The 25,181-nt window shown below is 33.2% G+C and overlaps 1 protein-coding gene and 1 long non-coding RNA gene across 4 annotated transcripts in view; one reads left to right on the top strand and one right to left on the bottom strand.

Annotated features, from left to right (window-relative positions):
- SEMA5A (semaphorin 5A) overlaps positions 1-25,181 on the bottom strand; it is a 623,550-nt gene that overhangs the window by 448,003 nt on the left and 150,366 nt on the right. The window lies entirely within an intron of this gene.
- The window catches only part of LOC141549530 (uncharacterized), a 165,439-nt gene that overhangs the window by 36,240 nt on the left and 104,018 nt on the right, over positions 1-25,181 (top strand). The window contains exon 2 of the long non-coding RNA XR_012484375.1: positions 9,291-9,374. This is a non-coding gene — a long non-coding RNA (uncharacterized LOC141549530). The remainder of the gene's footprint in view (positions 1-9,290; positions 9,375-25,181) is intronic.

Here is a 25,181-nt window from a genome sequence, read left to right as displayed (position 1 = left end):
AGTGTATGAGTGTATCCTATGGTAATTTTTTCCAAATCTGGCTCTATGATGAGCATAATTCCAAATAATTATAAACAATTTAAAGCTTCAAGACAAGTGAAAGATTATGGAGTTCCTACAAAGGAAATTAAAGGTTATTGAGTTCAACCCCCTCTTTTGAAGGATAAGAAAACTGAGGTCAATATATATACATACATATATATATGTATATATATGTATGTACATATATAACTCATCCAAGATTACTCCTAATACTTGGTAGAAGAGGCAGAATTCAAACTCAAGACCTCATCCAATGCTAACAGCTAAATTTTCCTCTGTCATCATTCACATTATATACTAAGTCTACTGAGCAGGATAAAATAATTTTTTGAAAACTCTCAAAAACAAAATTCTATTTCCCTTAGCTACAACAACTTCCACATATAATATCACTTTCAGGATCCTCCAGTGAAATAGTTCTATGGCAAGGAAAATACATTCATTCCTTAGCTATCACAAGCAAATTAAAATAAACCATGATCTAAATTTTACATCAATTGCTAGTTTTAACCCACAACATTTTAATTTAACTTATTTTAAGTCTGTCAGTCTATAAGTCAATTTGTAAAATGTCCACACACATTTCTACAATTAATAGTAATTATATTTGTGTTCTAAAATCATTAATCCCACTGTTTCAACTGAATAATGGATTTCAAAATTTGCAGTAAATGTATAAGATAATATAATAGAATCCTCTCAATCCCAAGGGCATAAAAATATCCAAGGTAAGATGAAAACAAATCTCAATGATTGGTACTACTATATAACAGACTAGAAGTAGTTTTGAGAAGCAATTTGGCTTATTCCTTATTGTTCCAATTGATATTCTCTCAGCAACACTCAAATGAAGACATAATATTTCATCTTTGGGATCTTAATGAGAATAATTATTTCCCTCTAATTTTTGGCACTCCCCTAAAAACTAGAACATCATCTTATTGAAGAAATAACTTAATTATAAGGTTTAGGACCTTTTTTTTTTTTTTTTTTTTTTTAGAACTAGGATTTCCATTAAAATAGAAAAAGAATTATATATATATATATATATATATATATATATATATATATATATATATATATATGTGTGTGTGTGTGTGTATGTGCATATATATCTGTGTATAGATTTGTTTTTGCTTTTTATCTTTATATAGATGATAAGGTAGTGGGTCACTAGGTGAAATTGGCAGAGAAAACCTGAAGAACTGATAAATTACTCTGTGAAGCAAGCAAGGAAGGGCACTGATGGAGATCAGCTCAACCTTAAAGTCCTACCCCACCTTACTGTATATAACCAAAAAGAAAAGTTATATTAAATCCCCAAAGTTAAATTTTTCCCTATGTCTGTCCATGGCCCATCCCATCTTGGCTGAATCCTTTTGGGTCAGTCTGCCAAGGCATTTTGCCTCATGGTGTCTTCTTATCCCCTCACCATGCTTCATGGTGTCTTTCTCCTTCTTCTAGCTAACTGTTTAAGGGTGCTAAATGTCTCTATAGATTTAGACTGCCAGTCAATTGACTATTCCTACTTCATGTTGTATTCCCTTTCTCCAGGTTAATTGTGAGTTCCACTAGGGAACTTGTCTTCACTCTTGGTATCTCTTGTTTTTCTTCATTTTTTCTGCAATCTCTTTTCATAAATAAATGTATTTTTGCTAAAGAGAACATTTTGCGAATTCTTCACATGATCAAACCCCAACATTTGGTATTAAACCCTAATATTTGGTGCCAATTGCTCTCCTAAATCTCATTATTTGGTGCTATAACTCAAACACATCACAGACAGATTTAAAAGAGGGAAATTCTTCAAATAAGTGTCTAACATTTAACACAGTAATTGGCACATAGTTGGCATTTAATTTATATGAATATGTGAATGTATACACACATATTAAAGAAGCAGAAAAGTCTGAAGGAAAGTAAAAGCTGATGATCAGACATTCTAGTTAATCCATGAAGCTACTTGTAGTCTGAGGCAAAAGTGGAATAAGAAACAATCTAAAGCCATGCTCCATTTAAATATGAAGTCTTGTCTAGGCCCAGCCCCAGACTGCACACAACTGTAATTCAGATCATTTCTTCTCACTTCAGATTTCCTCATTATCTCATGATGTGTCCATGCATCATCTTCTAAAGTTAAAAAAAAATTAAAAATCTTAACTACACTCACTGAATTATATAAAATAGTGAACTTCTAATTTATAGTTTTTATTCATAGTTATTAATTCTGATCAAGAATTTTAGAGTTGGAAAAAATTTAGAGGTCATACAACTTCAGCCATTTATTTTCAAAGGAGGACCTAAACAGAGATACAGAGATCAATCAGTAGTAATAGAGTTGAGATGTGAACCAAGATTCTCTGACTCTAAAACAATTATCTGTACTCACTGTACTACACTATTTAATGATAAGATTACATTTCTTTCTTAAACATTTATTTTGGATGAGAATTTGTTTACAAAAATTTATCATTTTATTAAGAATTATCTTGCATTCCAACAATGCATATTGAAAAAAACTAAATTGTTCCCCATTTCAAGTATAGAAACCAGAATATTTTCTGCATACGTACAGTGAACATTTTCACAAGTCACCTGGTGGCAGGCTTGTATAAAGGTTTGGAGTTTGTCTATGAAACACCACAAATATGTCAATATATGAGCTAGCTATATAACAACGCTATGCATATCCATTTAAATGGATTACTAAATCCCATGGATGTTTAGGCCACCTGAAGGACTAGAAAGAATGAATGCCACACAATATTTGTCCCCTGCATATTCTCTCATTCTGTTTACTGAACTCTGTGGTTTGGAAACAGCTTCTTTAGTTTCAGCATATTCAACAAGATATTCATCAGCCTATCCCACCATGAAATAACAGGCCCAAGCAACACTCTTAACTACCCTTTAACACAGTCTGTGTTCATACATGTCATTGGAACAAAATAAGGTATTCAACACACCCTGCTCTATAGAGAATTTCTTTAATGTCTGAGAGTATTAATAACACCTGAAAAAAAACTCAAATATACTTTAAAGGAGCCCAAAGTTTCAAGAGTCACAAACCTCTACAAAAGATATATAGAAACAAAATCAATCCTAAAGCCTAAATCAAGACTTTAATTCCCTCTTAAAAGTATTGCCAAGCTTTCAAATTCTAATACCTCCAACCTTTAGATTTTGTTGGCTTGTTTTTTTTTTTTTTTTTTTAATTAAGAGAATAACAATAGTTAACTGGGAACCTAAATACAAAATAAATGCAAATGAATAACTAGCTAACTTCTCCACAGACCTTGAAGAGCTATACCCCAGGGTACTAAAGGAAATGATGCTGAATTTTTTTTTTAATTGCTGATAGTGATCTCTGAAAACATCTTAGAAAAAACAAAAACACTGGAGAGGATCTGAGGACAAGAGTAGAGGAAGTATCCTGATTTGAGAGCAAGAGAGAGAAAGGGGAGGAGGGGAAAAGAAGAAAAGGAGAGAGCAGGAAAACAGTGAGAGACTCAGATAAGAGAAAGAAAAGAAGTGAGAGAGGGAGACAGAGACAGAGAGAGAGACAAAGGGTGGGGAGAGGGAAAGAGAGATTGAGAGAGAGAGACAGAGAGACAGAGAGGGGAAGGAGGGAGGGAAAGAGGTAGGGAGGGAAAAAGAGAGGAAAGAGATGGGGAGAAGGGAGAGAGAGAGGAGGGGGAAGGGAAGTTTTCAAATAAGTGCTCAATACTTGGTAAGCTGGCACAAATCTGATGCTTGATAAATGTTTTTAGACCAACTGGCAAAGGAGAGACCAGAACCACTGAATTCTTGCGAAAAATCCTTTTATTATTAAAAGGATTATCATTATTAAAGAGATAATTTGTGATTACTTCAAAAGGGCCAATACCAAAAGCCAAAAAAGTTTATCAAGATTTCACTTGGGTAGGGGGTTGGGGGGTGATAGTACATAGAGCACTATCCCTGAAGTCAGGAGGACTTGAGTACAATCTCAGATACTTAACACTTCCTAGCTGTGTGACCCTGGGCAAGTCACTTAACCCTAATTGCCTCAGAGGGGGAAAAAAAAAAAAAAAAAGATTTCACTCAAGCAAAAATCAGGGTGTCTTCTATCAGAAGATATTACACATAAATAAATGGATGCATGGAAAAAAAAACATACATATTTATGTACCAGACACACATCTATATACATGTATGTATACATAAACATATATACACATACATACATGGTTAAATCTGAATTTTCATCAGGAAATAAGTTACATTTAGTAGAGCAATTTATCTGAGGTTCAAAATATCTCATAGCCAGGTCAGCAATAGGATGCCCCGTTTTTTAGTCACGGTTATCAAAGATACCTTAGGAAACAGTTTCTTCTCTCTATCCCTAATCTTAACTTCTAACCTTAAATTTCTAAGATTAGGGTAAAGATTAAGAGACATTGAGTATCTTGGCTAAATATATGGGCCAGAATTTAAAATTAGTTCTTCCAGATTTCAATTCTAGAGCCTCATCCACTAGATCAGCTTCAGTGCCATTATAATGATTAATGTACTGATCTCAGTAGGGAATAGGACCATCTTAAGGAAAGAACTCCATCCTTAGCATAGTAGTGTTCCATTTAGGAGGCCATTTCTAAAAATGGAAGGAGCTTACAGGTAATTTGGTCTAAGTTTGTCATTCCATATGTGAGGAAACTAAGCTCCCAGAGAAACTGAGTGTCTTATTGAAGGTGAAGGTGAATAATTACAAATGTAGTATTTATACTAAGGGCACTGCAAAATCAAGGCTCTTTTTCCTGAACCACATTAATTCCCATTTTTTCAATGATTCAGATAGGGGTATAGATGATGAATGACAGGAAACAGGGGAGAAATTACTGAATGACAGAATCAACATTCAAAATATTTTGATAATTTTGATGAATTACAATTATAAGGTGTGTATGTATACTAGAGATCTAATAAGATGGAAAGTTAACAGTCTTAACAATGAAGACCTTCACTAGGGTCAAAAAAATGCAACTGCTAAATACAAAAAAACAGGAAAGGTAGATAACAATTGGTATACGAAAATTACCTTATGATTTCAATGGTTTGCAAACTCAATAGTTAATTGTTAATTTATGTCATAGCTGTGAAAGATCAAAATCTTCTGATGCAAAGTCATACTCATGGCTTGGTCATCCTATTCAAACCATGTGCAAAATATTTTTATATAGCAATTAGTCACTAACTTTTAGAAAGGGCATTAACAAAGGAGCTTATACTGAGGAAGAAAAGCAGAAGACTGTATGTCCTTAAAAGAATATCATACAAGGAAATGAGCATGTTTAATCAGAAAAAGACTTGAAGGAGCATGAAAGCTGTTTTGGGGTATTTAAATAGCTTCATAGAAAAGAAGGATTGATATCTATCAAATATTTTTATTGGGTCTAAAAGACTGAACTAGGAACAAAAGGAAGATGTTGTAGAAAGTCAGTTTTAAATTTAATGAGACCAAAATTTCTCTAATAATTAATAATAATTCTAGTAATAATTAGTCAAAAGTAAAAGCAGCTTCCTTCAGAGGTATGAGCTCCTCATCACTGGAATTCTTTAAGCACAGCTTAGATGATGGCTTGTTGGAAATTTTGTGAGAATTCTTGTTTGGAAGAGTAAGGTTTGCACTAAAAAGCCTCATAGTAATCCTCAAACTTTTTAAACAGGGGGCCAGTTCACTGTCCCTCAGACTGTTGGAGCGTCTCACACTCTGTCTCCTCCACTTCAGCCCAGTGCCAGAAGTGTGTATTGCTAACTCAAGTTTAGGTCGAACATCACTTCGGGTCTGATTTTGCCATAGGCAGGCCACATAAATGTCCTCAGCGGGCCGCATCTGGCCTGCAGGCCGCAGTTTGAGGATCCCTGCCAGACTACCTCGTTTTGGGATTTTGTGATTCTGTGGACATTTCATCATCTTGAGAGACATATACATTCCTATTATCTAAAGATATTTTAAGATGTCTTCCAAATCTGTGACATCCATCATTTGTCCTCTATATGCTAAATAATACAAATCAAATGGATGCTAGTATTCTAATATGCTGTACTTGTTTTCATGTTTATATACATGTGAGCTTCTAAATTTGCCCTATACCTTATATCACATCATTACTTAACTCTTTATGAGTTAAGTTTCTAAGTTGGTACTTTATGATAAATAACATCTGTAGAAGATGATTTCATTTGCAGTTTTCTGAGCAACACTACTAGAGTAGTTTGCTTTTTTTTTTTTTCTCCAGCTAATTTTACAGGTGAAGAAACTAGATGAGGAAATTAAGGCAAATAGGGTTAAGCAACTTGTACACTAGTAAATGTCCTAGCACTGAATTTGAACTTGAAATTGAACTCTATATAAATATGAAATCATCCTCATGATTATATATGTAATATGGAAGCAAATCAAACTATTTTCTAAAAATACATTTATCACTGTCATATTTAATGATGAATGCCAAATGACTTATGTAAATCTAGAAGGATATAAAATCTATTTTTAAAAGTTTTACTAGTTCTTATAAGTCCCTTAAAGAGAACAGTATAACAGAGTGATATATACTGATGAAAGAAAAATGAAATAAATTTGATATGAAAAAGGGCAATGTTAGAAAATCTATCTTACATGAAAAATAATTCACCACTCTATATACTCAAATCTAATGAGAATAATATCTACTTCCATTTGAAAGACATTTTCCTTTCTTTAAGAAAAAAGTACCTTTATAAATAAAATAAAATAGCATTTTGATAACTTCAAATAAATGAAATGATATTGAAGTCAAATAGTGACATGCAAATTTAAGTAGATAGTACCAAACTGGAATGTCTTTTCAGTAGAGAACTGATAATATACTAAAAATAGGTCTTCCCAGGACCAATCCAAATTTGGATAAGTTCATCGTTACAAACTTTGGATAAGTTCATCACAAAGTTGCCAAACAAGATATATATTTTGGTCAAAGTAGTTTATGAAGATTATTTTATAGGTTCGTTTTCAAGAATTTTTATCTATACAATGGAGAAAGTACCCATTATTTTCATGAAATCAGGTCTTCTCAAGATGTTAAAAAAATTAATAATGCTGCAGAGTTAATTAATTAATAAACTGTTAGTGACTGTGGTTGGTAGGAGATGAGAGAGAAGGAGGGAAAGGAAAAGAAAACATTGTAAAGGGAAGATGAAAAAAAATAAGAAAAAGGAGAGAAAATGCCTCCCTGGAAAATAAAGGTAAAAGAAGGAGAAAAATAAAGGCAAGTAAGGAAAGGTGAAAGTAATGGTAGAGAAAGAAGAAGAGAAGTAGTAGAGGAAAGAGAAAGAAAATAAGAAAATGAAAGAGGAAAGAGGAGGAGAAAAAAAGAAAGAAGGAAGAAGGGAGGGAGAAAAAGTTATATTTAATTTCAACTTAGTTGTGGGAGATGTGAAGTGAGAGTTCTGCTATTTACTGTCACAGAACGATAGGTTGAAGGCAGGAGCAGGGTAAGAGTATGCTGACATCAACCACAAGAACACTGCTGTAGAGATCTCAGGCCACATGCATGTAGGTTGGATTATGCTATCTTTTGAGGATGTGAGGGCTTCTGAAGGAACACCAAATGAATTCAGCAAGAACAATGGATTAATTGTTAATTAATTGATGGACAGAATCAGCTACACCCAGAAAAGGAACACTGGGAAATGAATGTAAACTGTTTGCATTTTTGATTTCTTCCCAAGTTATTTTTACCTTCTGAATTCAATTCTTCCTATGCAACAAGAAATTCAGTTATGCATGCATATATTGTATCTAGAATATACTATAACATATTTAACATGTATAAGACTGCTTTCCATCTAGGGGAAGAGGTGGAGGGAAGGAAGGGAAAAATCGGAACAGAAGTGAGTATAAGGGATAATGTTGTTAAAAATTACCCATGCATATGTACTGTCAACAAAAAGTTATAATTATAAAATAAAAATAAAATAAAAAGAACGATGGATTATTCTTTTCTGTTGTTGATTCATAAAGTATTACCTCATTAGAAATATTTTGGCTTACAAGGCAGGTAAGTGACAAAATAGATACTAGCCCTGGAGTCAAGAAAATCCAAATTCAAATTGAACTTCATGTATTTCTGAGCTGTATGCCCTGAGCAAATCACTTAACCCTGTTTCTGCATCTGAAAAAGCAAATGACAAACCACTGCAGTATCTTTGCCATAAAAAAAAAAAAAAAATGGAGTCACAAAGTGTTGAACATGACTAAAACAACTGAACAACAATAGCAAGTATAAGTAAAATCACTTTATCTCTGGTCAAATTATATTATTGTGGGTATTTTAAAAACTAAATTTATTTATTTTTAATTTATAAAATAAAACAAGCTTTTCCATAACATAATACAATAAAAAAAAACAGATGACTGCACATAAAACCACAAATTCACTATGTCTACGTTGCTTTTTCTTTTACACACACAAAGTTATCATCTAAATTACCTTTTTTTGTTGTTGTTGTTTATTCTACAAGCATTAGAAAAAATGTCTTACTTCCTCTATTTTCTTGGTCATGACTCAAATTAAAATGCAAAAATGTAAATTAGTATTCTAAAGGACTACAAAAGTAAAAAAAGATTATAATGGAGTGAGCCATGCTTGATAGAGCAGTTTATAGAGCCCACAGAGAAGGAAGTCTGGTTCAGTGTTATCTTTTGATGTGAAGTCAGAGGACATTGTTGGGAATCCCAACTCTGCCCCTTGCAACCTATGTGACTTTGGGCATATCACTTAACTAATCTGTGTCTCATTTCCTTCATCTATAAAAGAAAAAAAGTTAAAGATTACTTTTAAAGACCCTTCCAAACCTAAGTCTACAGCTTTGGTTAGGGGATTAAAGAGTCACAGTGGTGTGAGCAAGGTCTCAGAGACCAGAGATTTTCTTGAAAGTATATTTTTTGCAAGTATATTGTTTTAATATATTACTAATATATACACACCTAAAACATGAAGGAAAACTTTATAAAACTCTATTAAACATATAACTATGGACTGGCTTTGTATACCTACCTTATTTTTTCCCCCTTGCTTAATATTATTTACTTTTACTTCACATGCTAAAATGACTATGTTTTTAAATGAACAATCATGTCATTAAATGGAATTCCAATCCATCCTCCATAGATTTCTTTGATCCTATGCCATCTTCAACTAAATAACCCCTTTCTTTTTATTATGCAGGTAAGAACAAGAGAGGTGGAAAATATATGGGACTGAGTGAAATAAGAGAGTAATAATAGAAATTGGAGTAACAGGATGAAAGAGGTAATATTTTTTCCTATAATTTAACCTTATAGCCTCTCCTTCATTTATCAGCCATGGTCTTCATTTTTTCCCATTCTTCATGCCCAAATTGTTTTCTTTAATTTGCTCCAGAGAGGGTAGGGTAAAGCTAAATGTACTTATTTCTTATATAAACATTCAATGGACATAGGAAAATAATACTGCCTGAGTTTCCTAAATGAAGTTGTTGAGCTTCCTAAAGTGTTTCCCAGAATAAAACAACTTTCCAGGATTTCTTTTGCAATAGTGTGGCTGGGGGTCTCACTTGGGCACCAATATTTTCTTTATACAAAGAATCTAATACAACAACAAGAAAACAACATCACCTAAGTCTTGACTATATCAATAAACATGTTAATGAACTTTCCATAGAGCATTTTAGACAATGAGAAATGATTAACAATGAGAAAAATATGGTCTTAAAAATGTGCTTTAATAGTGCTCAGGATTTTAACAATGGGTGGGCCTACTACTGGTACAGAAAAGAGTCATTTTAAAAATTATTTCAAACAATGATAATTTCAAGTATAACTTTTTCAAGTTATTTATATAGTTTCCCAATCTTCTCATATGAAGGACATTCTGTCAAAGATTTATCTCTTTATAGCCTTTGCCACTAGTAATTGTCTTTTTACTTTAAAAGATTTCTTCCACTTTTATCCCATAGGAAGTAAGATCAACATATTTAAATTCATGTGAGCAAAGCAAGATTACCAGAGGACAAAATGGTTGCCTTTTTAATTGAAATCCACCTCTAGTGGATAATGATTTATAGAATTAAAAGTGATTTCATACTATTCCACATTCAAAGTTTGACTCATAATACATATTTATCAGAACATCACTATGAACTCTTAGTTATACTCAATGCATACAAACACACACACACACACACACACACACACACACACACATATGATTGGATATTCAAATATTAGGCTCCATCTGTTATTAGCCTTAGATTCTTTAGTCTACTTATTACACAAGCTAGACAAATACTAGGCATTCGAGAAGTGCCTGAGCACACAAATTCATTCTGTGCTGAGTAATGTAATAATTGTGCTTTTCAGTTTTAAGGAATAAAAAAAAAAAAAAAAAAAAAAAAAAAAAAAAAAAAAAAACTTAAAAACAATTATATTAAAGCTAAAATTTCATAAATTTGTTAAACTAGAAGGGACCTAGGAGAGCAACAGATTCAGCCCAAACATTTTATAGATTAATGAATAAATTAAAAGTACTTTTTAAGTTCTTGCACTGACCACTATGCTAAATATTGTGGATTCAAAGGCACAGCTGTCTCTGTCCTTAAGATTAGATTGTATTAGATGAAAATACTAAGTCCCAAAAGACTAAGTAGCAAAGAAAGAACTACCCCCACTTTTGATGGAGTCAAATCTGGTGATCTTTAAAGTATTCTCTGTACCACTTCAATTCATTGAACATATTTTTAAATAAAAACATACCTTAACATCAAGTAGACAAGAAAGAATGGTTGACCTCAATATGATTAACCTCAAAAATCAAAAAGATTTCCATTCTCTCAAATCTTCCGACTTGCTTTCAGACAGTTGAATTCTACCAGATGATCTAAATTGTATCTTACAACTAACATTACCAATTCCCTTTACAAGCAATACTGAGTAGCAAACTAATGGCCCATTTTAAAAAGGAGAAACCAAGGAGGAAAGAAGTTCAGTGACCTGTTTAAGACAGAGGATAAATTCATTGCAGAAATAGGAACAGAATAAAATCTTCTGACTTCTAGTGAGCTCCCATCAGACCTCAGGGCTGCACTTGACTACACACACCTATAAAGGGACCTTTACCTCTTATACAGAACAAGACTTAGAGCTCCCGCCACAGTTGCTCTATAATTGATTTATTGGCTGACCTTCAGACCCTCACATCCTCAACCTTTCCATGACTAAGTTTGTCCCTCTGGAAAAGTCAACTTCTCTCCCTCATGGTTAAAAATGATAAAAATGAATTATGCAGGACTTATATAAGTCCCCCAGAAAGGAGGCATTATAAAAGGATAAAGTCATGCTACCAGAATTCCTTATGCTAATAGTCCATGTAGCTAAACAAGACAGAAAAAGAAACAACTCAATGTTTTCCTGGCAATGAGACTAGAGTTTAACAAAATAAGATTCATTAATTCATTATTATATTTAGTTGTATAGTAATAAAAATGGAGTGCTGAATATTCATTATTATCTAATTGCAAGCTTTTGTCTTTATGTAGTGACTTTATGCTGTCCTGACTTCTCATGTCCAGTTCTGATAATTGTGATGTAATCAGATATACAAAAAATAAGTTTTAGTCTATTTAATTAAGCTTGGGCTTTCTCTTTCTCTTTCTAAGGTAGTAATACATGGAGTTAAATTATCTCTCTATGGGGATGTGAGAAGTCTGTCTTTAGTAGATACATCTGAGATAAGCCTTGAAAAAAGCTAAGGCAACTAGGTGGTGCAGGTCTGAAGTCAGGAGGACAGAAGTTCAAATCTGATCTCAGACACTTAACATTTCCTAGCTATGTGACCCTGGGCAAGTCACTTAAATGCAGTTGCCTTGAAAAAACAAAAACAAAAACAAACAAACAAACAAAAACCACTAAGGATTCTAAGATATAAATTAATGGAAAGTAGTTATGTGACTGATTTTTGGAGGGTACAGGCTGCAGGAGATAGAATGTCAAGTCCAGGGAACAAAATGATACCAGTTTGGCTAGAATAATAAGTATAAAATGGGGCAATATAGAATAAACCTAAGGATATAAGCAAAAGTCAATGCTTTTATAAGCAAAAGTCCAATGCTTTTATTACCAAGCTAGGGAAGTTTTATTTTATTGCAGAGATAATAGGAGGCTTAAGATTCTAGAGCAAGGATGTCATATTTTCAGATTTGTATTCTAGGAAAATAATTTGGCATGTTACAGGGTAGATAAAGAAAGGAAAGATTAGGAACAAGGAATATAATCAGAAGGCTTTCATGTAAAGTCTGGGCTAACTCTGTGAAGGGCTCAGAATCAGCCAGAGTCAGGATAAGCAAAAGTCCTTGCCCCACATTGGGTACCAGAATGTAAAGTTCTGTTGTCTCTAGATTGTGATTGTTCTCTGGGAGCAGATCTCTTGGGGAGCTTCTGGAGCCAGCCTTAGTTTTAGTTTCAGTTCAATAATCCCAAAATGCAGCCAGGAGTTAAAGTCCAGATCCTATATTGTGTCTTCAAAGTCTTGAATCTTTTCCTGTCAGAATGTCTCCAGCCAGCTTCAGTCTCTAGTTCCCTCTGAATCCAAAGCCTCCAGCCAGCATGAAGGTGGATGTGGGAATGAATCAGACTCTGCCTCCAAAAGTGTGGGATTGTGGGCTTCTGTATGCTTGTCCCACGAGAGTTTCTTACTTATATGGCATATACACCAATCATTTCATCACTAGGAAACCATTATTTGTTGTAGGATTAAATCAATGCTAAATTAGATTTAATCATTGTCTCCTCAATTCCAGTCAGTACCTTGTTTCAAGTTCTGGCCCATAACATCTCCTTGTAGGATCAAATCAATTGTCTCTATTAATTCCAGTGACTTAGCACCTTGTAAAAATCCTAACACTCTTACAACAGGAAAAAAAGTCTCCAAAACATTTTGGCTTTGTGAGCATAAAGAAGGGGAAGAATGAAAGAAATTAGTGTGAAAGAAAAATCTGTAAGCTTCCTTAAGTATGTAAAGTTGAAAGTGATAGGGGTTGAGGTCCCTTTAAGATTCCTTTCTGATTTCCCAGTCCCCATGGCTGAATATCCTACCAGATCTGAGCTGGCTTGGGTTTTCTCAGCCCACACAAACAGTTTCTTCCTTATATGAAAAGCCCACCAATAACTTGGCACCACCCACAATCTCCTTTTAGGTATAAAAGAGCCAAGCTGGAGCTCTCTCTTGGCAGGAGCCCTTCCCCCCCAAAATGGTATCCTTCAGGCCATGTAAGAGTTCCTGCCTGCCCAGCTGTCACCTTTGGCCCTGGCATCTTTCTAACTGAACTTTACTTCCAAATTTCTATTATAAACCTTTTATTTATCAATCTAGGTTTTCGGGCCTTAAATGCATTTACAAGGGACACTGAGCCTCATGGGATTATCTTACTATCTTTGCACCGATCAACGGGGTTCCCCTTTCCTTTCTCTCATCAAAAGCGAATTGAGGTAGAAGAAGAAAGACTATGATAGTGGTCCTCTCAAGAAATATAAGAAATTTGAAGGAAATAGTACAGTTTTAGGGGAAGAGATGATGAGTTCTGAAAACATTGATTTTAAGATGCAGATGTCAAAGTCCAGCAGTATTTTTAAATGAAAAAAAAGAAGCCATATATATATATATATATATATATATATATATATATATATGGAGAGAGAGAGATACATGTATATAATATGTATATATGTATAAATAATTAGCAGCACACTATAAACAGCTAAATATAAAGACAAAAAACAGTTGACAGAGAAGGAAAAAAAAATCTGCGTACATTGCTCTTGCTGGTATCATTTTGCAATGATATCACACATTATAACCAAGCCCTAGCTTAAAATCCTTTTCCCAGTCTCTTGAGAAGCAGGCCATTTCACTCTTTATTTCAGGGGTTAAATATCATAAGAAATATTAAACTCTTTATTCTATCACTTATTATAGACTCTTTAAAAGGGCCTGCTCTTATCAGTTACAGTCCTTTTCAGAAAAAAAGAAGCAATCAGATGTAATTAATTGCTCCCCATAACTGCTTTCATAGCATTCAGCAAAAGATAACAAGAAAAACAAAACATAGGAGTGAGGATTTCACTTCAATTTATGCAAATTCAAATTCATTACCCCATTGGTTTCTCTAAATAGTTAATCTCTGGAAGAATGAAAGTTAAAGATATTAACATCTTGAATTCTCAGGCTCTAGTTATAAGCAATGACAATCTACTTCCTCTTATGTTAAGGTCAATGCTTCCTCCTCCTCAACAATTGTCTGCAAAAGAATTGATTAAAAAAAAAAACAAAAAAAAAAAACAACAATGAACAAACTCTAAAAAGAGAATCTTAACCTTTTTTGGGTCAATACCCCTTAGGAAGTCTAGTGAAACCTGTGGATCCCTTTTCAGAAAAAATAGTTTTAAATGCATAAAATAAAATACAAAGCATTACAAAGGAAATATCAAAATATAGTTATCAAAATGTTAAATGAATAAGTTTACTGAGCCAATTCCAAAGGAGATATGAGGGGTTCTTAATTATGCTGACCCTGTGCCCTTCCCATTTTCTAATTCAGAGGAAGAGCCCAGAGAGCACAGACTTGCTCCAAGAGAATGTTAGTATTCTAAAGAGACATTTTTCTAATAGTACTTTCTTTCCCTTAAATTGTTTGAAAAATTAATTTATCTGGGCACTGTTATACTTTCATTTAATTTTACAAATTTCATTTGACTATAAAATATCTAGGCTACTGTTTTTACAAGTCAGTAAATAAAGACTATATAATAAGAAGTGGAGAGCACCTAACCTACCTTTTCACATACTAATCCACCTTTCCACTATTTTTATTTAAGTATTAACCATCAACAGTTACCATTTGACTTACTTATTGAAGAAAAAAAGAGAAATGCTACCTCTCTCACTTTATCTCAGGATGATATATACAAGTTTGTACATTTTATATTTATAAACAAAATATATTCCAGCCCATCTTTCAATTATCTCTCCTGACTATTCATAGATAGTACTGGCAGGTTCTAATCAAGGCAGAACAGATGAGGTCAGGTGACAGAGACATAGAACTAAAAATAAATAAAGCTGTGATTCTTTAACAAGCTTTCTGTCTCAGAAATTGCTCATTTCAAAGGACCCAAAGATTACAAAAAGCATTTTCAATTGTATAACATTTTAATGTAATTCAGTCTTCAACATCTGTGATTGCTAGATTGCCATTGGTGAACATAAAATTCAGCCCAGCTGCTGAGATAGGGCAAATAAATTCCTAGAAAAATTAGTATGCACAGGAGTACCACTAATCCAGCTACTGTAGCAGATTTATGTCCAATGGTCAACTGAAGAACAGCGCAGAAGATGAGTTCAAGCGAGTCACCAATTTTGATGTGCCAACAGTTGACACTTGGGTTTCCCTCTGAAAACAGAAATATATTCTCTGGCTTCTGACAGATGCTGAATGACACTACAGACACAAAGAATGGCCTAGTTTGAGGCTTATCCAAATGGCTCCTGTACAGGCTAAATCAGGACTACAGACAGATTTTGTTATTCAGTTGTTACAGTCATATTCAACTTTTTTAAAATTAATTTTATAATTATAAATTTTTGACAGTACATATGCATGAGTAATTTTTAATAACATTATCCTTTGTATTCATTTTTCCAAATTTTCCACTCCCACCCCTAGATAACAGGCAATCCTATACATATTAAATATGTTACAGTATAACTGAGTTACAATATATGTGTGTAAATCCAATTTTCTTCTTACATGTTGAGAATTGGATTCCGAAGGTATAAGTAACCTGGGTAGAAAGATAGTAGTGCTAACAGTTTACATTCAATTCCCAGTGTTCCTTCTCTGGGTGTAGCTGTTTCGGTCCATCATTGATCAAGTGGAAGTGAGTTGGATCTTCTTTATGTTGAAGATATCCACTTCCATCAGAATACATCTTCATACAGCATTGTTGTTGAAGTGTATTGTGATCTTCTGGTTCTGCTCATTTCACTCAGCATCAGTTCATGTAAGTCTCTCCAAACCTCTCTGTATTCATCCTGCTGGTCATTTCTTACAGAACAATAATATTCCATAACATTCATATACCCAATCATTCTCCAATTGATGGACATCCATTCATTTTCCAGTTTCTAGCCACTACAAAAAGAGCTGCCACAAACATTTTGGCACATACAGGTCCTTTTCTCATCTTTAGTATTTCTTTGGGATATAAGCCCAGTAGTAGCACTACTGAATCAAAGGGTATGCACAGTTTGATAACTTTTTGGGCATAGTTCCAAATTGCTCACAGAATGGCTGGATTATTTCACAACTCCACCAACAATGCATTAGTGTCCCAGTTTTCCCACATCCCCTCCAACATTCATCATTATTTGTTCCTATCATCTTAGCCAATCTGACAGGTGTGTAGTGATATCTTAGAGTTGTCTTAGTTTAGATTTCTCTGATCAGTAGAGATTTGGAACACTCTTTCATATGAGTGGAAATAGTTTTAATTTCATCATCTGAAAATTGTCTGTTCATATCCTTTGACCATTTATCAATTGGAGAATGGTTTGATTTCTTATAAATTAGAGTCAGTTCTCTATAGATTTTGGAAATGAGGCCTTTACCTGACCATTTAAATGTAAAAATATTTTCCCAATTTGTTACTTCCCTTATAATCTTGTTTGCATTAGTTTTGTTTGTACAAAAGCTTTTTAATTTGATGTAATCAAAATCTTCTATTTTGTGATCAATAATGATCTCTAGTTCTCCTTTGGTCATAAATTCCTTCCTCCTCCACAGGTCTTAGAGGTAGATTATCCTCTGTCTCTCTAATTTATTTATGATTTCGTTCTTTATGGATCCATTTTGATCTTATCTTGGTGTATGGTGTTAAGTGTGGGTCCATATCTAATTTCTGCCATACTAATTTCCAGTTTTCCCAACAGTTTTTTTTCCAAATAATGAATTCTTATCCCAAATGTTGGTATCTTTGGGTTTGTCAAACACTAGATTGTTATAGTTGTACCCTATTTTGTCCTGTGTACCAATCTGTTCCACTCATTGACTAGTCTATTTCTTAGCCAATACCAAATGGTTTTGGTGACTGCTGCTTTATAATATAGCTTTAGATCAGGTACAACTAGACCATCTTCATCTGACTTTTTTTTCATTAATTCCCTTGAAATTCTCGACCTTTTATTCTTCCATATGAATTTTGTTGTTATTTTTTCTAGGTCATTAAAATAGTTTCTTGGGAGTCTGATTGGTATAGCACTAAATAAATAGATTAGTTTGGGGAGTATTGTCATCTTTATTATATTCGCTTGGCCTATCCAAGAGCACTGAATATCTTTCCAATTATTTAAATCTGACTTTATTTTTGTGGCAAGTGTTTTTTAATTTTTCTCATATAATTCCTGACTATTCTTTGGTAGATGGATTCCCAAATGTTTTATACTCTCAACATTTGTTTGGAATGGAATTTCTCTTTGTATCTCTTGCTGTTGCATTTTGTTGTGATGTATAAAAAATGCTGAGGATTTATGTGCATTTATTTTTTATCCAGCAACTTTGCTAAAGTTGTGATTTATTTCTAATAACTTTTCATTAGAATCTCTGGGGTTCTCTAAGTATACCATCATATCATCTGCAAAGAGTGACAGTTTGATTTCCTCATTACCTACTATTATTCCTTTAATCTGTTTCTCAACTCTTATTGCTGAGGCTAGCATTTCTAATACAATATTGAACAGTAATGGTGATAGTGGGCAACCTTGTTTCACTCCTGATCTTACTGGGAAAAGTTCCAGTTTATCTCCATTACATATTATGCTTACTGACAATCTTAAATATATGCTCCTGACTATTTTAAGGAATAGTCCATTTATTCCTATACTCTCAAGTGTTTTTAGTAGGAATGGATGTTGGATTTTGTCAAGTGCTTTTTCTGCATCTATTGAGATGATCATATATTTTGTATTAATTTGATTATTAATATGGTAAATTACACTAATAGTTTTCCTAATATTAAATCAGACCTGCATTCCTGATATAAATCCTACTTGATCATAGTGTATTATCCTGGGGATGACTTTCTGAAATCTTTTTGCTAATATCTTATTTAAGATTTTAGCATCAATATTCATTAAGGAGATTGGTCTATAGTTTTCTTTCTCCATTTTCGACTTGCCTGGTTTAGGTATCAGTACCATGTCTGTGTCATAAAAGGAGTTTGGTAGGACTCCTTCATCCCCTATTTTTTCAAATAGTTTATGTAACATTGGGGCTAACTGTTCTTTAAATGTTTGGTAGAATTCACATGTAAATCCATCTGGTCCTGGGGATTTTTTCCTGGGGAGTTGATTAATAGCTTGTTCTATTTATTTTTCTGAAATGGGACTATTTAAGCAATTTACCTCCTCCTCTGTTAATCTAGGAAGCCTATATTTTTGGAGGTAGTCATCCATTTCACTTAAATTATCAAATTTATTGGCATAAAGTTGGGCAAAGTAACTCCTTATTATTTCTCTAATTTCTTCATTGGTGGAAAGATCCCCCTTTTCATTTTTAAGAATAACAATTTGATTTTCCTCTTTCCTTTTTCTGATCAGATTTACCAAAGGTTTATTTATTTTATTGGCTTTTTCATAAAACCAACTCTTGGTTTTATTTATTAATAATTCAATAATTATTTTACTTTCAATATTATTGATTTCTTTGTCCTTTTAATTTTAGAATTTCAAGTTTAGTTTTTTGTTGGGTCTTAATTTGGTCTTTTTCTAGCTTTTTAAGTTGCAGGCCAAATTCATTAATCTCTTTCTCTAATTTATTCAAGTAAGCCTCTAAAGATATAAAATTTCCCCTTATTATTGCTTTAGCTGCATCCCTCAAATTTTGGTATGATGTCTCATCATTGTCATTATCTTGGGTGAAATTATTGTTTCTATAATTTGCTGTTTCACCCAGTCATTCTTTAAGATGAGATTATTTAGTTTCCAATTACTTTTTTGGTCTATTAACCCCTAACTTCTTATTGAATGTAGTTTTTATTGCATTGTGATCTGAGAAGAAGGCATTTATTATTTCTGCCTTCCTGCATTTAATTTTGAGATCTTTATGTCCCAATATATGGTCAATTTAAGTATAGGTTCCATGAACTGGTGAGAAGAAAGTATACTCCTTTCTATCATCATTCAGTTTTCTCCAAAGATCTATCATACCTAGTTTTTCTAATGTTCTATTTACCTCTTTAATTTCTTTCTTATTTGTTTTGTGGTTTGATTTATCTAATTCTGAGAGTGCAAGGTTGAGATCTCCCACTATTATAGTTTTGGTCTCTATTTCTTCTTAAAACTCTCTTAACTTTTCCTTTAGGAAGTTAGATGCTTTACCACTTGGTGCATATATGTTTAGTATTAATATGGCTTCATTGTTTATGCTACCTTTTAGCAGGATAGAGTTTCCTTCCTTATCTCTTTTAATTCGATCAATTTCTGCTTTTGTTTGATCTGAGATAAGGATGGCTACTCCTGCTTTTTTGGCTTCACTTGAGGCATAATAGATTCTGCTCCAACCTTTTACCTTTACTCTGTATGTATCTTCCTGCTTTAAGTGTGTTTCCTGTAAACAACATATTGTAGGATTCTGACTTTTGATCCAGTGGGCTATCTGTTTAATGGGAGAGTTCATCTCATTCACATTTACAGTTAAAATTACTAATTCTGTATTTCCTGCCATCATATCCCCTGATTATGCTTTTTTTCCCCTTGTCCCCCTAACCCCTTCCCCAGTATTTAATTTATGGACCCCATTTGTGATGCACAGCCCTCCCTTTTTAGTATCCCTCCTCCCTCCTTTTAAGTCCCTTCCCCTTTCTTGTATCCTTCCCTTATTCCCCTTTTACTTTTCCCTTTTCCTCTCCCCCCTTATATTGAGGTGAGAGAGAATTCTCTGAAAAACAAATATGTCAATTATTTACTCTTTCAGCTACTCTAAGAGTAAAATTCACACAATGTTTCTCCCCCTCTCTAAATTCCCTCAGATGTGGTAGATTTTTATGCCTCTTCCTGGGATGTAGTTTCCCTCTTTTTATCTCTCCTTTCCCTTTATCTGATACTATCCCTTTCCCTTTACTACTTTCCTTTTTTATGTTATATAAGTAAAATCAAGTTATCCTTGTGGACTTTCTGTATATCCACAACAGAGATACAGTTCTCAAGAGATCTTTTTACCTTTTTTCTGCTTCTCTTCAGTCTTGTGGATGTATATCAATTTTTTTGTTTAAGTCTAGTTTTTTTCCTAGAAACAAATGGAATTCATCTGTTTCATAAAATGACCATCTTCTTCCATGGAAGAAAATGCTAAACTTAGCTGGGTAGTTTATTCTTGGTTGCAATGATTGTTTTTTTTTTTGCCTTTTGGAATATCAAGTTCCAGGCCTTTGGATCCTTTAATGTGGAGGCAGCCAAATCTTGTGTGACCCTTATTGTGGCACCTTGATATTTGAATTGTTTTTCCTAGCTGCTTACAATATTTTTTCCTTAGTTTGGTAGTTCTGCAGCTTAGCCACAATGTTCCATGGAGTTATTTTTTCAGCGTCTTTTTCAGAAGGTGTTCGATGAATTCTTTCAACGCCTATTTTCCCTTCTGTTTCTATCATCTCTGGACAGTTCTCTTTGATGATTCCCTGTAAAATAGAATCTACGCTCTTTTTTTGATCATAGTTTTTGGGAAGTCCAATGATCCTCAGATTATCTCTCCTAGATCTATCTTCCAGGTCGATAGATTTTCCCAGTAAGTATTTGACATTATTCTCTAGCTTTTAATTTTTTTTTTTGTTTATTTTGTTTGACTGATTCTTGGTTTCTCAATGAATCATTCATTTCTATTTGTTCAGTTCTGATTTTTAATGAGTTATTTTCTTCATTCACATTTTTTAGTTCTTTTTGTATATGTCCAATTGAATTTTTAAATGAATTATTTTGCTCTTTTGAATTTTTTCCAATTTCACTAATTTTTTTAGTGAGTTATTTTCTTTTTCCAAATCACAAATCCTACCTTTTTGAGAATTTTTCTTTTCCAATTCAGAAATCCTACTTTTCTGTGATTTTTTTAACCTTTTCTAATTCACAAATTTTGATTCCCTGCCCCTTCTGTGAATTCTTTATTTTTTCCAACTCAAATTTCAGTATGTTGTTATAGCTTCTCTTTCCTTTCACCATATTTCTTCAAACTCTCTTAACTTTTTAATAGTCTCTTCTAGGAGAAAGTTATGTGATGGGGGGCAGGTATCATTCCCCTTTAGGGTGTTATCTGGAGACTGTCTAGTGTTAGCCTCCTCGGGGTTGGATACCCGATCTTTCTCTGTACAGAAGGTGTCAATTGTTGTCTTCAGCTTTATACTCATTGTTAACACTCTATGGGGGGGGTCTGCCCTTGGGGTAAGAAATTTATCAGCTTCCTTCCAGACCGGGAGTAGAATGCAACAACCCTGCGCCTGAGCTAAGAGAGAGCTCTGGGAGAGAGTTCCCCTCCTACCTCCCCGGAAATGCCTCAAAGGTGGTTAGCACGGCTGCGGTGCATAGAGTGCCCAGTGAGGAACCCCGCTGTGTGGCCTAGCAACTGCCCTGAGGTCTAAGGCTGAACAATGAAAGCGTCACAAACCCCAGCCAAAGCCTTCAGTGGGGCCGTGGATATTAGCAGCTGATGTGAAAAGCCCCTGTTTCTTTAAAACTTCCATCTGACGAGAAAGCAGGAAGCCTAATTAAGTGGAAAGAAAGTACGATTAGAAGCCAGAAATTGTAGGTCTGCATTCTTCCAGAGAGCTTCTCTTTCCTCATTTATAAATGGAAACTAGATAAGGGGATTTCCTTATTAGCTCTCATTATTTAATTTAAGATCCTATTAGGAAGACATTTCTCTCAGTACTGATAAAGGACAGGAAAATTTTGTTCTCTTCTTTTAAGCTCTTATGTAACCTTTTCTATATATTTATTCTTCTACAAGTTTACTGTATTAAGGCAAAAAAAAGTGATCAAATCATAAAACCTCAAGGTTATGAGGCATAAAATCCACCTCTAACAAAATGCAGGCTTTAGTTTTTCCTATAACATCTAAGTTTTTTTCTGCAATTGAATCCACTTGAATATTCCTTTACGTATGAAATTCACTATATCAAAAATCAACTCCAATTGTACACAGTATAGTATATGAATGTGAGGAAATACTTTTGGTCTATCATAAATATTGAAGGTGATGGTATCAGAGAAACCCAAGAACTTTTGAAACTTTCATGAACTTTCACAAACGTATACAGAGTGAAGTGAGAAGATCCAGGAGAGCAATTTATACAATAACAACAATATTATAAGGGCAAAGAACTTTGAAAGGCTTGTCAACTCTGATCATCAAGCACAATGACCAAAGAAATTTCAAAGGATTTATGATGAAACATACTACTCATCTCCAGACTAATGCTGATAAACCCACTGTTTTTCTTGTTTTCTCAATGGAAGGAAATGCAAAGAGAAGGTAGGAAAAAGTAAATGCAGACCTAACAATAAAATTGAACATATAAAATTTGAACTATTTCATTTTTAAAAGTATTTTAATTATTAAAGTTCTTCATGACATTAAACTAAAATCTATACCTCCTGTACCTTCCATCCAAGTTCCACACTATCTGTAGTTAAAAAAAAAAAAAAAAGTTTTACATCTAGATATACCAACCCTTCTTTTGTCTGGAAACAGTTATATCCCTCCCACAATGATTCTTCTTCAGGGTTAGACAGCCCCAGTCATTCCAACTATTTATCTCATTATATGGATTCCAAACTGAGATCTTAGTCAGGATATTCTGGACATAAGTTAGTTTGTCAATCAATGGTCCCCAATAAAATGTCACTCACAATCTTACAAAGAAGACTCCTTGTATAATATGACCAATGTAGAGGACAGTGGGACTTTCTCTTTTCTTGCATAACTATATTTCTAATAATTTAACTTGAAAATGAATTAGCTGTTGGGGGCACATAATTAGTTTTCATTTATATAAAATCCATAAATACTTTGCAAAGAATTTCTCTTAAATCAGGTAGCAATCCTTGGTCCTTACTTTCCTCATTTGTAAAATAAATTTAAGACTCGATTTTTCACTAAATTTTTGCAAGACTAAATGACCCCAAAAGTGGTTACCCCCCTTCAAAATCTACAATCTTATGATATCATTATTGAGAAATTTGTTATCTTCAAATCTGTGAAAGAAATTACATTTCTCTTCATTAAATTTGTTCTTAGTCATTCTGGATCATAATTGTAAAGTAAGTCTCAAAATACATGGATTTAGCAGTTCCTCTCAGCTTTGTGTTATGTACAAAGTTGATGAACATATCTCCAATTAAGTGGTTATCAAATTTCTTTAAGTGATTGAACAGAGCCAAGGAAAAATGCCTTTGGCAGATGACTATGAAAAATGATTCAAGTTAACAACATAATAATGTAACAATCAAAACTCTAAAAATGTGGTTGTTCAAACTGAATTTCAATGATCTGCCTCTTATCTAAAAGGTACTCTATAAGAGAATTCCACAGTCAACTCAAGATCACTGTGTTGTTTATATCTCTATGATATAAATCTATCAAGTTCACCAGAAAAGTAAATGATGTTAATCCTGCACAAATATTCTCATAGTACACCCACGTGACTTTGTCCTAATACTTATACATTCTAGAATTTTTGAGGAACTGATATCAACTTCAGCATTCTTTAATATTTGCAATAAAACTTCCTGTCCTTTTCTTTAAAGATAAGTTTGCCCATCTCTAATCTTCTGACATCCCCCATTTTCCAACATTCCACATGTATGCAATATCACATTTATAAATTTGAGGGCTTTTGTTTTCAGTGTCCTGGAATAAGATTCTTCTGGAATTGAATCCTAGAAATTATTTAAAGTACATGAGTGTTCTCTGACTATATCATCACTTATCTTCAACTGCACTCTATATGAAACCTTGTTCTACCTTTTCCATCTTGAAAATCATTGTCCTTAATTAAGAAAAAAAAAAAAAAAACCTAAGTAGATTAGATTTCTGAGATACAGATAGAGAGCAGAAGTTCATCCTTGTGATCATATCTTAACTCTATATGATTTATCTTTGGAAAAACAAATATTTTTATTTGTTTATATTATCCATGTAATGATTTCCATACTCATTTACTTCTTTTCTCTTTCTATCTATCACTGTTTTTGCTTTAAAAGAGATTCACTAATCCATGAAGAGATACTCTCTCTCTCTCTCTCTCCACATACACACACATATATACATGCACACATCCATATATACACATGCATACACACATATAGGCATAGCAATACACACACATATATATGTAGAGAGAAATGTATACACATATAAATATAAGTACAGAAATATTTTAATAGTATGCCATATTGCACATCACAAAAATGTCATGGATTTTATACCAATATTATACCTATAACATATTATGTAACAACATATACAATAATAATAACAAATGTGTATATGATAAGAATACTTCTGTATCAATATCTATAGAGATTCTTATATGTATTATGTGTATGGCACATGACACATATACCATTAAAATATTTTTATCCCCACAACTTTAACAATATTTAATGTTTTATATTCAATAATTCTCCATTAAAATTTATTTCTAAATTGTATCTTATATCATTTTTTGAGATATATGATCCCAATCATAAATCTGGGGATTTATTGAGCCATAGCTATCATGCCCATTTAACACTATTGTTGTATTGTATTGTAATGTATTACTATGTAACTCTTTATGAACACAAGTTGAATTTTTTTTCATTACCCATTGTTCCCTAGCATTGTCCATTAATAATTCATAAAATGGCCATACAGGTAGATAAAGATTTATGATTCTGTTCTGTGCTATAAGTTTCTGTAATCTATTGTGCTCAAGTTTTTCAAGTAGCCTCAAATACAAAGGTGACTAATATTCCTTTAGATGAATTTCTCTTAAAACATAC

This window comes from Sminthopsis crassicaudata, chromosome 1 (assembly GCF_048593235.1).
Source record: "Sminthopsis crassicaudata isolate SCR6 chromosome 1, ASM4859323v1, whole genome shotgun sequence".
NCBI classification, from domain to species: domain Eukaryota; kingdom Metazoa; phylum Chordata; class Mammalia; order Dasyuromorphia; family Dasyuridae; genus Sminthopsis; species Sminthopsis crassicaudata.
This window is presented reverse-complemented; position numbering and strand designations above follow the sequence as displayed.